At 43.5% G+C, this 14,563-nt stretch overlaps 1 protein-coding gene across 1 annotated transcript in view; it reads right to left on the minus strand.

The window, feature by feature from the left end:
- The window catches only part of LOC125253453 (urokinase plasminogen activator surface receptor-like), a 551,125-nt gene that overhangs the window by 124,632 nt on the left and 411,930 nt on the right, over positions 1-14,563 (minus strand). The window lies entirely within an intron of this gene.

The raw sequence follows: 14,563 nt of genomic DNA on the forward strand, positions 1-14,563 counted from the left end.
AGGATTCTATGGTCCAGTTAGTATTTTCACCCCATAATGGCGGTCGCGCTACCGGAGCGCCATCTAGTGGTTGTTACCCAAAAAGTATCAAAGTGTCGCCTCTTGGGTTCTCTTTACTTAGGCTACCTATTCTATTGCATGTCATGCGCGAATCGGTGGGCAGGGCTAAACAGGCAGTAATGAAGTAGGCGTTGATCTTCTTCTGCAGAGGAGGTGCTTTGCTGCCCTTTGACGTCATAGATCCCCACTGTTACATAACTACCCATCTAGGGGTGGGGAGCCAGTAACAAAATAAGAAAATAAATAAAAATAACTAAAGAAAAAAAAAGTCTTGGAGAGAGAACCAGGGCAATCCAACCTCCCGTCCCAGAATCAACACAAACACCAGTTCAAATTGTTTTTTTTTTAATTGAAAGAATCTCAAAATGTTAACAAAGGAATTGGGAACAAAACTTCAGGGGAGGGCTAGGCCAACATAACAAACAAAACCCAAACTAACTAACCCAATAATTTCCTAACTTACCTGGACAAAGATAACGCACAAATAAAATACATAAATCTTCCCTCTCTCCCTCCCTGACCATAACCAAGAGAAAAAGATAGAAGTAAAAACGAAAATGGCACCCTCCCCCTATACATTCCCTTAAAGAAAAAAAGAACATAAGATGTTAGCAAACATAGGCAACGTAAAACAAACAAAATCAAAGAATATTAAACAACGTCAATTCTCTCTCTGTTAAAGAGCACACCTAAGTTATAATACTGAGTTCACCCACTAATACACAGTATATAAGAAATACAACAACAAATGAGTCTGGGCCACGGGAGGAAGTGTTTGCCCCGGTGAAAGGAAGTCTCTCTCCCTTCTCTAGTATTCCACCACGTCTTATATCCTCACTCCTTCTTGTCAACATCCAATCACCCACAACCGGATTGAACCCATCTGATTGGAACACCTGTCTTATAACGAGAGGGAAAAAGAACAGGAGAGAGAGAAAAAGCAAACAACCAAATCCAACACACACACCCATTATAACACAATGAATACGTCCTTAGACGTAACACCACTTTGTAAATCCCACTTTATGATGACTGTCATCCCACTTTGTCTGGTGTCAATTAAAGCTTTTATTGGACTAACAAGAAAGTTTTCAGCTCTAAAACTTACAGGATATTCTTATAGTATGATGACTTCTATATGTCAAAAGCTCAAGGAAATTTTGATTTCTCAGTTCATGACCCCTTTAAACAGCTTATTGTACATGTAAGTTACCACCGAATACCACCAGGGAGGCTGAACTAATAGCCTAGTCTGCCAACAACCTGTCTGTTTCTCTGTTTCCTCAGAAACAGAGTCTCTAGACACAGAATTCTCTCGAAGAGACATTCAGAAAGAGGGACTGCATAAAGGGCAGTAAACCAACTCAGACCGGACCCTAGAGATGGGCATCCTGGAGAGCAGGAATCAGTGAAGTGCTATCGACCCTTGCAACCGAGGGAAGTTACTCTGCTCGATCTTAGGATCTACAAAGCACCTATACTGTCATGGACCGCAAACGCCTGCAGAGAGTGGTGAAGACCGCGCAGATGTTCATCAGGACTCCACTGCCCTCTCTGCAGAGCATCTACCACCGTACACAGGAGAGCTGCTTCCATCCTCAAAGACCCCTCCCACCCCCAGCATGGACTGTTCACACTCCTACCCTCAGGATGTGAAATGCAGGACTTCAAGACTGAAGAACTCTTTTTTCCCTTCTGCTATCAGACTCCTAAACAGCTGATAGGAGTTTGCAATCATGGACATTACTGTTTACATGGACATAATTGTTTATATTGATTTATACTTTTGTTTTTGCACATTTATTATTTTTAGAACTGCACTACCTCTTTTTTATTGTTTTTATTTAGAACTGCACTACCTCACTTTTTATGCTTTTATGCAGAATTGCACTCTCTTTACTTTTTATTGCTCTTATTTTTTATTATTATTTTTTATTTACTTTATTTTACTATACGGCATTTATTGTGGACAGCAAAGTAAGAATTTCATTGTGCAGGGAAACATGCTTTCTGTCTGTGCATATGACAATAAACACTTTGAATTTTTGAATTTTTAAATATCACAAGATCCGGGCCACATCTGGTTTATGTGGATTACACATGGACAAGATGTGGGCAGCATCTGGTGGTTTATGTGGATTACACATGGACAAGATGTGGGCAGCATCTGGGCCGACAGTATGTTGCTTTCAGGGAGTATTTCTTAGAAACTAAACCCCAATTGATTGCATCAGGGTTTTTCATCCTCAATCTATCTTTTTCTGAGATTGGTATCTGTGTTTATTCTTTGTTCACTGTATTTGGTGGTACTTGGGTTTTAAGTTTCACACCATTAACATGGTTTTTATCAGGAGGACTAGGCAACACTGGTCGTCCTGTGTTTCAGTGTCTGATGTGTGTTGAGCAGTGGTTCATCCTGTAATCTTTCTGAAGTACAAACCTCTCAGATATAGAGTGATCTGCTGCACTGTGGCCTGGATAATCACTCATGGCTCCTGTTTGTGTGGCATGTTTATTGTAGCATCTTTCGACTTTTATAGTTATGCATGCAATAATTCGCTTCAATTCTTACTCTTTGTCTCCATCCAGTTGTTTTGTCTTGCGGCTGTTCTCAAAGCTCTGAAGCAGTCAGGACTGGGAGAGAGAGAGAGAGAGGGGAGGAAAACCACATTAAAAGAAGAGCATTTTATATCATTCTAATAACTAATGTGAGCATGGCTATCATATATTGGCCATATAATATCACTGGATTCTTTTTTATTCTGACAAAACAGAATATGGAGCAACCTTTTTCTGTTTGTTTTATTTTTTATGTACTGGCTGGTTTTGTTCTGCCTGTTCTTTATCTGCACCGGGCTGGAAAATTATCCTGCCTTTGTTTTCCTCAAATCCCATGATTGTGATATTGTGTAATTATGTTTAAACAATGTAAAGTAAATACACCTTTTCCATATTGAGGATTGCCCACAAAGATTATTGAATTAAACTCGACATTCATAACACAGAGAACCATTTTTCCCACAGAAAAAAACAAACAAACAAATTGATCTGTCTAAAAATTTGCATGCCATGTGTTCAGTGAGTGGCACCTGTGCTGGCCAGTTTCAAAGTTTCTTCTATGGGACTGAAGATTTACTGTATGAAAAGTGAAGGGTCAGTTGATTAACAGTGTGTAAAAATGTGTCTTGGTGCACAATTTAAATGTAAACTACTGGATGTCAGTCAAGTCAGAAGAAATTAAAATATGTTACAGTACAAGTACCAGTGCATGCTGAACTGAAAAGTATACATAATATAGCACCTCACAAACCTATATAAAAGAAAATTACATGCTTATAAATTTAGGCTATAAGCATAAATACTTACTATATATACAACCATATTTTGAAGTCTGAGCTACGAAGACAAACACAGAGGAGATGAATAACTCTAAAGTGAACTTCACCACTCCTGAAACATCCACAATTCAGTCCTTTGGGCTAATGGAGTTTGTGGTAACTGCATACACAGCATACATTTCCTGCTTGGTGTTCCTACAAATGTCCCTTATACAAAATTGTCCCTTATACTATTACAGGAGTCTGTATCTTTCTGTCACAGCAGAATAATCACATATATTGGCTCCCTGGTTTGGTATGTTATGTGTTGGCTGGTTTCGTTCAGCCTGTTCTTTATCTTCACTGAACTGGAAAACTCTCCAGCCTCTGTTCCTTATAAGATCTGAAATTGAGATATTTCACTAAATCCAGTTCATTTATTTTCTAAATGTTGTATTAGATCACTTTAATTTAGTAATTGATTCATGATTCGTTTGATTTAATACTAAATTTTGTCACTTTAGATTTTAGCATTTTTTTTTTTTTTTTTTTTAGTAGAGCATGTTCATCACATAATTGGTTGCTACTATTTAGTTTTTTTTTTTTTTTTCTATAAAACTTTATCAGTGATTTCGGGTCACCTTTTCCATACTGAGGGTTGCCACAGAGATTGATGAGATTGTTTTGAATTGTTTTAAAAGTTTTAATGTGTCGGAGTACCTTTTTATTGAGGGAAAAAAAAAAAATCTTTCTAAACCCCTGGAGCCACATGCAAATTTTCGGACTGTCCAATGTCCATATTTACATACATACACACAAGCAAACACACACGCAAACACACACACACACACACACACACACACACACACACACACACACACACACACACACACACACACACACACAAACAAAAACTTGACACACATTTACATAGCAAACATTTACATATAGCAAATTGTTCCAGTTGTTCCACCTGTGAAAGTCTTTGGATTTATAAAGATAGTTTTGGCAGATGTTTTAGCCTGTAAAAATAAAATATTACAGCAACACTTTTTCAGCCTCAACATTTAAGTTGGAAGTTAACTAATAAATCTCATGGCCACCGATGATGCTGACATGCTGGAAAGGCATTATTATCTGAGATATAAAGTTTTACTTATGCGTTCATATAAATCAATTAACTTTTGGTTGAAAAAATATATTTGTCCCATGCAGGTGTCACAGACACGTCAGGTTCCACCTCACTCCCTTACCCACGCACTCAATCACCAGCCTACTGATCACCGCCACCTGTGACTCATCAGCACTGCAATCACCTCCACTACAAAACCACCACACTCACACACACTCACTGTCCGGTCTTGTTTGCACTACGATCTATGTATGCTTACCTTAAGGACTCCAATCGCCATACTTGCCTGTTCCAGTCGTCTCCTCCATCTCCTTCGTCTCCTGTTCTCCTCGTGTGCTTACCTGCCTGTGTGTGTGAGTGTCTCCGCCATCATCCTCCAACGCCGAACTCCATCCGCATCTGCAACACATCACAAGGACAGTATCACGCTCTCTTCATCTGTCAAGAACTGTTTATCCAACAATCCATATCCATTTACTCTGCTGTTTGACAATAAACCTGCTTACATTGCTTTTACGTCTGCCTCCGTGTCTCTGTTGTAACAGAAGACCGGACCTTACCAACAGTCAACAGCATGAGCACCAACGACCCTTTCCAAGAGCTCGTGGACGCATTACGCCGAGCACTCACCCCACAAACATCTCCACCGTCTTCCACCGATGCGGCTGCTTCCGCACCCACCGTCACCGCTCCTTCACCAGCATTCACCGCCAGTCCCATGGCCAAACCGGGGCCCTACTCTGGATCGGCGGAGGAATGCAGCGGATTTCTTCTCCAATGCGAACTGGTCCTGGAGATGCAGCCGCACCTCTACCCTACCGACACGGCTAAAATTGCGTTCATCATCTCACAACTGCAAGGTAAGGCCCTCCAATGGGCTGATTCGCTGTGGACTCAGAAAGGCTCTGTGGTGAAATCCTATCCGGCGTTCGTCTCTCATGCAGTCGTGTCTCCTCGAGCACCAGGGCCAGTCTCTCTCCAACATCCTCCTCCGTCGGTCCGAACCCGTCAGCTCTCCAGAACCAGCCAGCGAACCAATGCAAGTTGACCATTCACGTCTCACAACAACGGAAAGACAGAGAAGGCTGACCCTGAACTTATGCCTATATTGTGGATCTCCGGGGCATGTCATCTCCGCATGCCCAACCCGTCCTCCTCAGCCCGTGGTGAGTGCGATAATTCCCTCCATTCAGAAAATGAAACCACTCACTACTGTTGTAAACCTTACTGCTGCTAATGCCTCTGTTCCAGTGGTGGCGCTCCTTGACTCAGGGTCAGCAGGAAACTTCATCTCCGGCGCCCTCTGTCGACAACTCAAACTCAAGATCTCCCCGTCTCCGACTCACTATCAAATCCACTCCATCACGGGCAAACCCCTGAGCCGTAAGACCATCTGTCACTGTGTGGGACCACTTCAACTTCGTGTGGGAGTTCTTCATACTGAAAATATTCATCTGCTGGTTCTGGAGGAGTCAACCACTGACGTGGTTCTAGGGCGCCCCTGGCTTGAGCTTCACAATCCCACAATCTCCTGGCGCACGGGCGAAGTCCTGAAGTGGGGCGACCACTGCTTCCTCGACTGCTTCCCTGAGCTTCCTGTTCCTCTCTCTCCTCTCTCCAAGACTCTCTCCGTCAATGCCACGTCCATCGAAAGCCCCGTAGAGAAGCGCTCCGTGGATGTTCCTCCGGACTACGCCCCCTTCAGTGACGTCTTCTGCCCACAACGCGCCTCCAAGCTACCTCCACACCGGCCATGGGACTGTGCCATCGATCTGTTACCGGGTGAGCCAGTGCCCAGGGGACGTATCTACCCCCTGTCTCTACCGGAGGAGAAGGCCATGGAGGAATACATCAAAGAGGCCCTTAGTCAAGGTTACATCCGCCCGTCTACTTCCCCTGCTGCTTCAAGTTTCTTTTTTGTGGCTAAGAAGGACGGAGGCTTGCGGCCCTGCATTGATTACCGTGCCCTTAACAAGATCACAGTCAAGTTCCGTTTCCCACTTCCCCTCGTCCCAGCGGCCCTGGAACATCTCCGCGGTGCCACTGTGTTCACCAAGTTGGACCTCCGCAGCGCGTATAACCTCATCCGGATACGTGAGGGGGACGAGTGGAAGACCGCCTTCGTCACGCCCACCGGCCACTACGAATACCTCATGATGCCGTATGGTCTGGTCAACGCCCCCTCCGTATTCCAGGACTTCATACACGAGGTGCTCCGGGAGTTTCTCCACAAGTTCGTGCTGGTGTATATAGACGACATCCTCATCTACTCCCGGAGCTTGGCCGAACATCGCCACCACGTTGCGGAGGTCCTCCAACGCTTACGGCAATTCCAACTCTTCCTCAAAGCTGAAAAGTGCTCTTTCCACCAGCCCTCTGTCCAGTTCCTGGGGTACGTGATTGACCACAGTGGCATCCGGATGGACGAGGGGAAGGTGTCCGCCATCCAGACCTGGCCCACTCCAACAACCATCAAAGAACTCCAGCGCTTCCTCGGATTTTTCAATTTCTACCGTCACTTCATCAAGAACTACAGTACAATCGTCAGCCCACTCACCAATCTGCTCCGTCACCAGCCCAAGTCTCTGTCCTGGTCCCCGCAAGCCACCAACGCCTTTGAGACCCTCAAGAGAGCCTTCACCACCGCTCCCCTCCTCGTCCACCCTAACCCTGACCTACCTTTCGTCGTGGAAGTGGACGCCTCCACCACCGGAGTGGGAGCGGTCCTCTCTCAGCAGCAGGGGACACCAAGTAGACTCCATCCATGTGCCTTCTTCTCCCGCAAGCTCAACCCGGCGGAGGTCAACTATGACATCGGTGACCGCGAACTCCTGGCTGTCAAGCTTGCCCTTGAAGAGTGGAGGCATTGGTTGGAGGGAGCTAACCACCCATTCCAAGTTCTCACTGATCACAAGAACCTTGAGTATCTAAAGGCTGCCAAGAGACTCAACCCTCGCCAAGCTCGCTGGGCCATGTTTTTCTCTCGGTTCAATTTCTCCATCTCATACCGCCCTGGTTCAAAGAATACAAAAGCTGATGCCCTGTCTCGTCTCCATGCCCCAGATGAAAAACCTGAAACCCCGGACACCATTCTCCCAGAGTCAGTCTTCGTAGGCCCCATCCAGTGGTCTGAAGAAACCATGCCCTCCTCCAATGCCTCCTCACGCACTCCGCCGGGTTGCCCCCAAGGCTTGCAATACGTCACACGGGCACGACGCACTCCACTTCTGCACAACGCACATTCTTCACTTGGCACTGGCCACCCGGGGGTCAATGAGACCCTCTCGTTGCTCAAACAACGCTTCTGGTGGCCCAACATGGCCAACGATGTCAGAAGGTATGTGCAGGGCTGCAGGGAGTGCGCCATCTCCAAGAGCCCACGCCATCTTCCAACCGGCAAGCTCAATCCTCTGCCCGTTCCTGAGAGACCCTGGTCACACCTGGGAGTGGACTTCGTCACGGATCTCCCCGAGTCTGATGGTCACACTTGCATACTGGTGGTGGTAGATCGCTTCTCAAAATCCTGCCGTCTGATCCCCCTGGATGGTCTACCTACCGCCATGACCACTGCAGAACTGATGTTCAACCATGTCTTTCGTCACTATGGAATACCCGAAGACATCGTCTCCGACAGAGGACCCCAGTTTATCTCCCACGTCTGGAAGGCGTTCTTCTCCCTCCTGGGTGTGACCGTCAGCCTGTCATCCGGATACCATCCTCAGTTGAACGGGCAGACGGAACGGAAGATCCAGGAGATAGGCCGCTTCCTGCGTACCTTCTGTCACGGCCACCAGAACTCCTGGAAGCAGTACCTGGGTTGGGCCGAGTACGCACAAAACTCCCTCCGCCAAGCCACAACTGGGTTAACACCGTTTCAGTGCATACTCGGTTACCAACCCCCACTGTTCCCCTGGGATGGGGAACCCTCCAACGTTCCAGCAGTCGACTACTGGTTCCGGGAGAGCGAGAGGGTTTGGGCTCACCACCAGCTGCAGAGAGCCCTGCGCAGACGCAAAATGACAGCCGACCTTTGGCGCTCCAACGCTCCAGTCTACCAACCGGGGCAGAAGGTCTGGCTGTCCACCAGGGACATCAGGATGCGTCTGCCCTGCAAGAAGCTGAGTCCCCGCTTCATTGGCCCGTTCACCATCATCCAACAGATCAACCCCGTCACCTACCGTCTCCAACTTCCAGCACAGTACAGTAGAATTCATCCCACATTCCACGTATCACTACTAAAGCCTCACCACCCTTCTGTTCTTCCCTCCACAGAACCTGACGTGGCAGCCGTCGAGCCCCCCCCTTCCACTCATCCTGGATGATGGCACTGCGTACGTGGTTCACGAGATTATGGATTCCCGGCGCTGGTGGTGGTCAACTGGAATACCTGGTGGACTGGGAAGGCTATGGCCCCGAGGAACGCTCATGGGTCCCCAAGAATGATATCCTTGATCCTAATCTGTTACAGACTTTCCACGCCAACCACACGGACAGACCTGCCCCACGCCCTAGAGGACGACCACCACGACGTCGGGGTCCTCGGCCCTCAGGAGCGGGCCGTGGGAGGGGGGGGTACTGTCACAGACACGTCAGGTTCCACCTCACTCCCTTAACCACGCACTCAATCACCAGCCTACTGATCACCGCCACCTGTGACTCATCAGCACTGCAATCACCTCCACTACAAAACCACCACACTCACACACACTCACTGTCCGGTCTCATTTGCACTACGATCTATGTATGCTTACCTTAAGGACTCCAATCGCCATACTTACCTGTTCCAGTCGTCTCCTCCATCTCCTTCGTCTCCTGTTCTCCTCGTGTGCTTGCCTGCCTGTGTGTGTGAGTGTCTCCGCCATCATCCTCCAACGCCGAACTCCATCCGCATCTGCAACACATCACAAGGACAGTATCACGGTCTCTTCATCTGTCAAGAACTGTTTATCCAACAATCCATATCCATTTACTCTGCTGTTTGACAATAAACCTGCCTACGTTGCTTTTACGTCTGCCTCCGTGTCTCTGTTGTAACAGCAGGTTCAGTATGCATAGTGCTTTGTCTTAAAAATAAACCAGTTGTCCAAACCAGTAATTGCTTTAGACTTGACATCCTGTAATAACACTTTTTTTTTTTCTTTGTCATACCCTAAAAGTTCAGTCTAAAAATTTGCATATCTTGTGTTTTATGTGACGTGTAGCAGATGAAATTCTTGTTGTCTACAAAACACAGCACAGAAGTGTACAAACATCCAGACAGACTGGACTTTTACTCTTCAGGTGATAAAAACTTTTTGATTTCTTCTTTTAAAAGAGTGTAACTGTGTTCATCCCAAAATGTTTTGGGATGCCTTTAGTTAAAATTCGTAAAATTGGACTGAGCTATTTTCTGAACAGGAAATGTATTAAAGAAAATTATATGCTTAATATAGGCTAAGCATAAATTCTACTGAATATATACAACCATATTTTGAAATCGTTTAATAATTATGTGCTGGTTGTTTGAGTTTAAAGTAGGACTTTGTATTGCAAAGTAATTGTATTATGCTTAATACTGGATGAATGTATTTAAACGTTATTTTAACCTTTATTGATTCAGTCTGAATTAACTGGTTCATTTACAGTTCTCCTTAAAAAAAGATCACAGTTGCAATGTTATATACAGTGTAGTTGAGCTGCTGAACTAAGAAGAAAAACACAGACGAGATGAATAACTCTACAGTGAACTTCATCACACCTGAAACATCTACAAACTCCACAATTCAGTCCTTTGGGCTATTGGACTTTGTTGAAACCTGTATATACTCGGCCTGAATTTCCTGTTTGGTCTTCCTACACACTCCTAGATTATATGGCTCATCATCACAGGAACAGGAAGTGGAGTTGCATCAGCATTCTTCAATCTCAGTCTCTCTATTTGTGAGATTGGTAACTGTCTGAATTGTTTGGTTGCTATACTACCAATGTACATTTCAAGTCTCTCATTTTTACCCCTGTTTCTACAAGGCCTAATTCTCACTGGTCGTCCTCTGTTTCAGTGTCTTAGCTGTGTTGAGCGTTACCTGGCAGTGGTTCATCCTGTAACCTTTCTGAAGTACAAACCTCTCAGATATAGAGTGATCTGCTGCACTGTGGCCTGGATAATTATTCTTGGCTCCTGTTTCTATAGTTTGTTGCAATCTCACAAAACATTCATGTACACATATGGTTCTTCTCAACACAGTTCCTCCTCTTCCTCTCCATCCAGTTGTTTTTTCTTTGTGGCTGTTCTCAGAGCTCTGAAGCAGTCAGGACGAGGAGAGAGAGGGAGAAAGAGAGAGGAAGAAAGCCACATGAAGAGAAGAGCATTTCATCTCATTCTAATAACGACTGTGAGCATGGCTTTTATATATGTCCCTTATACTATCACAGGATTCTGTATCATTCTAATACAACAGAATCATGACGCATATTGGCTCCCTAGATATCGCCGCCCCGTGAGGAGTATTAATTGAGCGGTGTGTGTATATATAAAGTCCCTTTAAGACAAGTCATTTAACTCGGCGGCCATCTTTGAAACGCCTCTCGGGCTGGGCATCCATGCAGCTCCTATCTCTTTGAATGGGGAAACAATTCTCCAAAGCTGTTTGCTAAGCTTTCGATTAAATTTCATATTTGAAATCACCAATGAATTCTGACAACAACTGTCTCATATTTTTATTTTTTTTCCAAACACTCGAATCATGACAAAAAAACCTGTATTTTTTAGGCTGGATCAAGCTTAATGCGCATGCGCAGACCTAAATGTGCGTCTCTTGTGCTTCATTTCTGAGGCGCGCATCTGACTATTTCTATAGAAACCAGTGCTTCTAACGGCCGCTGCAGTGACGCGATGACTTTACTAGTTGGCGATTGGCTCTTATTTTGAAGGCGGGACTTGTTCCGCCATATTGCGCGTTACACTTTCTCCCATTCAAAACAATACGAGTGACGCGTCTTGTGTTATTGTATAGTCTTTGGTATATATAAAGAGCTTCCACAGGCTAGTGTGAGATTTCGTCATCATTGCATCATTGTTGCGTCTGGGTTTCCGGTAGTCCGCCGCTCTATTCGAGCTGGTGTCTGTTTGTGGTTATTTTTATTACTGCTTAAGAGGGTTGGCTCCCCTGCGTTACTGCTATAGAGTTCCTGTTTGAAAAGAAATCGCTTGAATATACAACACGGTGTGCTGTGAGGGGCTGCTGCTCTCCTGCTAGTGAACTTTAAGGAATTGGTTTGCCAGATATCTAACCGGAAGTCCTGCTTGTTGGCCTGCAAATTGGGTGGGGTCTATCGCTGCATGGCCTAGTCTCAACGCTGCTGTTCTGCTTTATAGAGTACCTCAGGGATGACGCATTTTTGTAGGCAAAACCCGGAAGCGAGTTAGCATTTTAGGGCTTCCGGTTCCAACGCCGTAAAGTCTATGGGTTTTTTGAATGGGTTTTTGCTAAATCGCTTGAAATAAGGTCTGTGGTTAACAAAGCCTCTAAATATTTTAACGTTTTGATCTATGACATAAAACACACCAGTTATAACCCACTTGTGATTTTTTTTAAACCTTTACTGTGTCTTAAAAACGGCAGTTGCTAACAAATTGCTAAAAGGGACTACTTCCTTTGGCGGGGACTTTAGACGTCATCATTAAAAACGGGACATTTGGACAGCATTTCTTATGAAAAAGTGGATAAGTATTCATAACAGCACAGATCATAATCAGCGAGCATGTTTATAAATAAAGTTGTTTTTTAAATACAGTCTGAGGAAGCTTGGTGGTGACGTCGTTGATCCGCGACCATGGTGTGCTGTAGTCCGTTTATAGCCTACTGTTAGGTTTTTATATCTGACCACTTTATTTATGCTTCAAAATGTATTTATGTTATTTTAACTTGTAAAGATTATATTGATAGACAAAACGTGTAAGTATCATAACCCTTTGTTAAACACAGAGCTTTTGGGTTTGTTGTATTTGATCTGCTTTCTTTTGTTTGTTCTATGGTGTCATTGTGTGTTTTGGATTTATTCAGTTTAATCTGTTACTCTTGTTAATTTCTCTCTTTATTTGTTGGTTTGTTAATAATCTTGTATTTGTACGGCTCTGTTTTGTTTAGTGTCATTTTTGTTTTTGTTTTTGATAGCCAAGGATATATATTTTTGAGCCCTTTAATATAATTTATTTTTGTTTCCTTTTTGTAAAGATCAGTTAAATCTTTTGACTGTGTTTTAGTTTTGTTTATTGTGGTGAGACTCATAACTAGTGCTGTTTTGCCTTTGTATTTTGATTCCTTTTTTTTTTTTTTTGTCGTTACTAACTTGTTTTGTTTTTTTCTTTCATCTCTTTATAGGAGCTGGGGTGACCCGAAGTGGGCAGGCTGGCTATTCTTGGGGGGTGGAAATTCTCCTTTCCCAAAAGTGTGTGGTGTGGATTTCCTTGCAGTGGATTGCACTAAGTGTGTGTGTGCTTGTGAGATTTTGTGCACAGGGGGATACTCAATGGGGGTTGTTTTGAAGCCCACTGCTTAGCCTGCCCTCCTCTGGGCACACCCCAGTTCAGTGGCGAGAATTGTTGTTGTGTGGTGAGCAATTTGTTCTCTATCTAAATATAGTGTTGCACACTTGGTATACAAAGCTGTATAGAAGCGTGATGAAATGGAAATCAAGGAGTATTTATTAAAGCAGAAATAAACAAAACTTAACAGCACGCACATCATCGTGCATCATTATTCTCTTTTTCTCTTCATCTCTCCAGGACCCCGGAAACAACCCTAGGACCCCGGCAACTCCTCCTCTTGCTGCCCAGCCGGTGCCTGATAATGCTATGCATTTCCAATCATCTCCAAAATGAAAGCAAACAAACAATTGTAAATAAAAGAACACCAAATTAAATAAAATAACAATTTAACAAAACAAAATTGTTATTTTTGGGATTCTAAGGATATTTCCTATGCTTCCCACAGTAGTCTGGAGTGGTTGGCTGCCACCGGAATTGCATTGCTATATGACCTGTGATTCCTTTTTTCCTTTTTATTTATTATGATTCAATAAAGTGTTTTTTGTACATATTCACGTCTCATTGTTTGGTGATTATGGGAAGAAAATCGAACTTGCGTGCCCTTAGTTGATATTTCCCCGGCTGATTCAGGTTGGGATGGCGTAGTCGCTACTTTGTATATATTTGAATACGAGAGTGCCCTCCTCTTGCCACAGTTAAATGAAAACTAATAGCGTTTTCACAAATATGTGTATATGTTTTGACTGAAGTGTGTATGTTTTGACTGAAGTGTGTCATTTTGCAAACAATCTAGGAATTATGCAAATTGAGTGTGGTGTTTGGATAATTGTGATTATATTTTGAAAAAAAAGAACCCAGTTTTCAAAATTGTGTGTAAACAATTGAAAAAAAAAAAAAAAAAAAAAAAAATGTAAGAATACTAATAAAATCTGGCTGAAATGGTTGTTGTAAGTGGTTGCTACCAGTCCAATAAAACTTCACTAGTGACGCAGTGTCACTTTTCCCATACTGAAGGTTGCAAAATAATAATATTTGCTTTAGTTGACATCCTGTCATAACACCATTTTTTTCTTTGTCATAAACCTTAAAAGTTCAGTCTAAAAATTTGCATATCTTGTGTTTTTTTGTGACATGTAGCAGATGAAATCGAGGTCATATATACGTCTTGTCTCTAAAACACAGCACAGAGATTTATACACATTCAGAGAGACTGCACATTCACTCTTCAGGTAATAAGCTCCTCTTTTTGATTTAACCTCAATAATAATCAACCAGCAGTGGAAATATATATTAAAAAAATGACATGCTTATAAATTTAGGCTAAGCATAAATACTTACAATATATACAAACCATAAAGTTATTTAATAATGGTGTGGTCTGGTTATACAAGTTTAAATGAGGAAATTTGTATTACAAAATAATTGTATTATGTTGTATACTGGATGAATATATTTATATGTTATGTTTACCTTATTGACTCAGTCTGAATTAACTGGTTCATTCACAGTTCTCCATAAAACAAATCA

The sequence above is a fragment of the Megalobrama amblycephala genome, linkage group LG18 (assembly GCF_018812025.1).
Source record: "Megalobrama amblycephala isolate DHTTF-2021 linkage group LG18, ASM1881202v1, whole genome shotgun sequence".
Taxonomy (NCBI): domain Eukaryota; kingdom Metazoa; phylum Chordata; class Actinopteri; order Cypriniformes; family Xenocyprididae; genus Megalobrama; species Megalobrama amblycephala.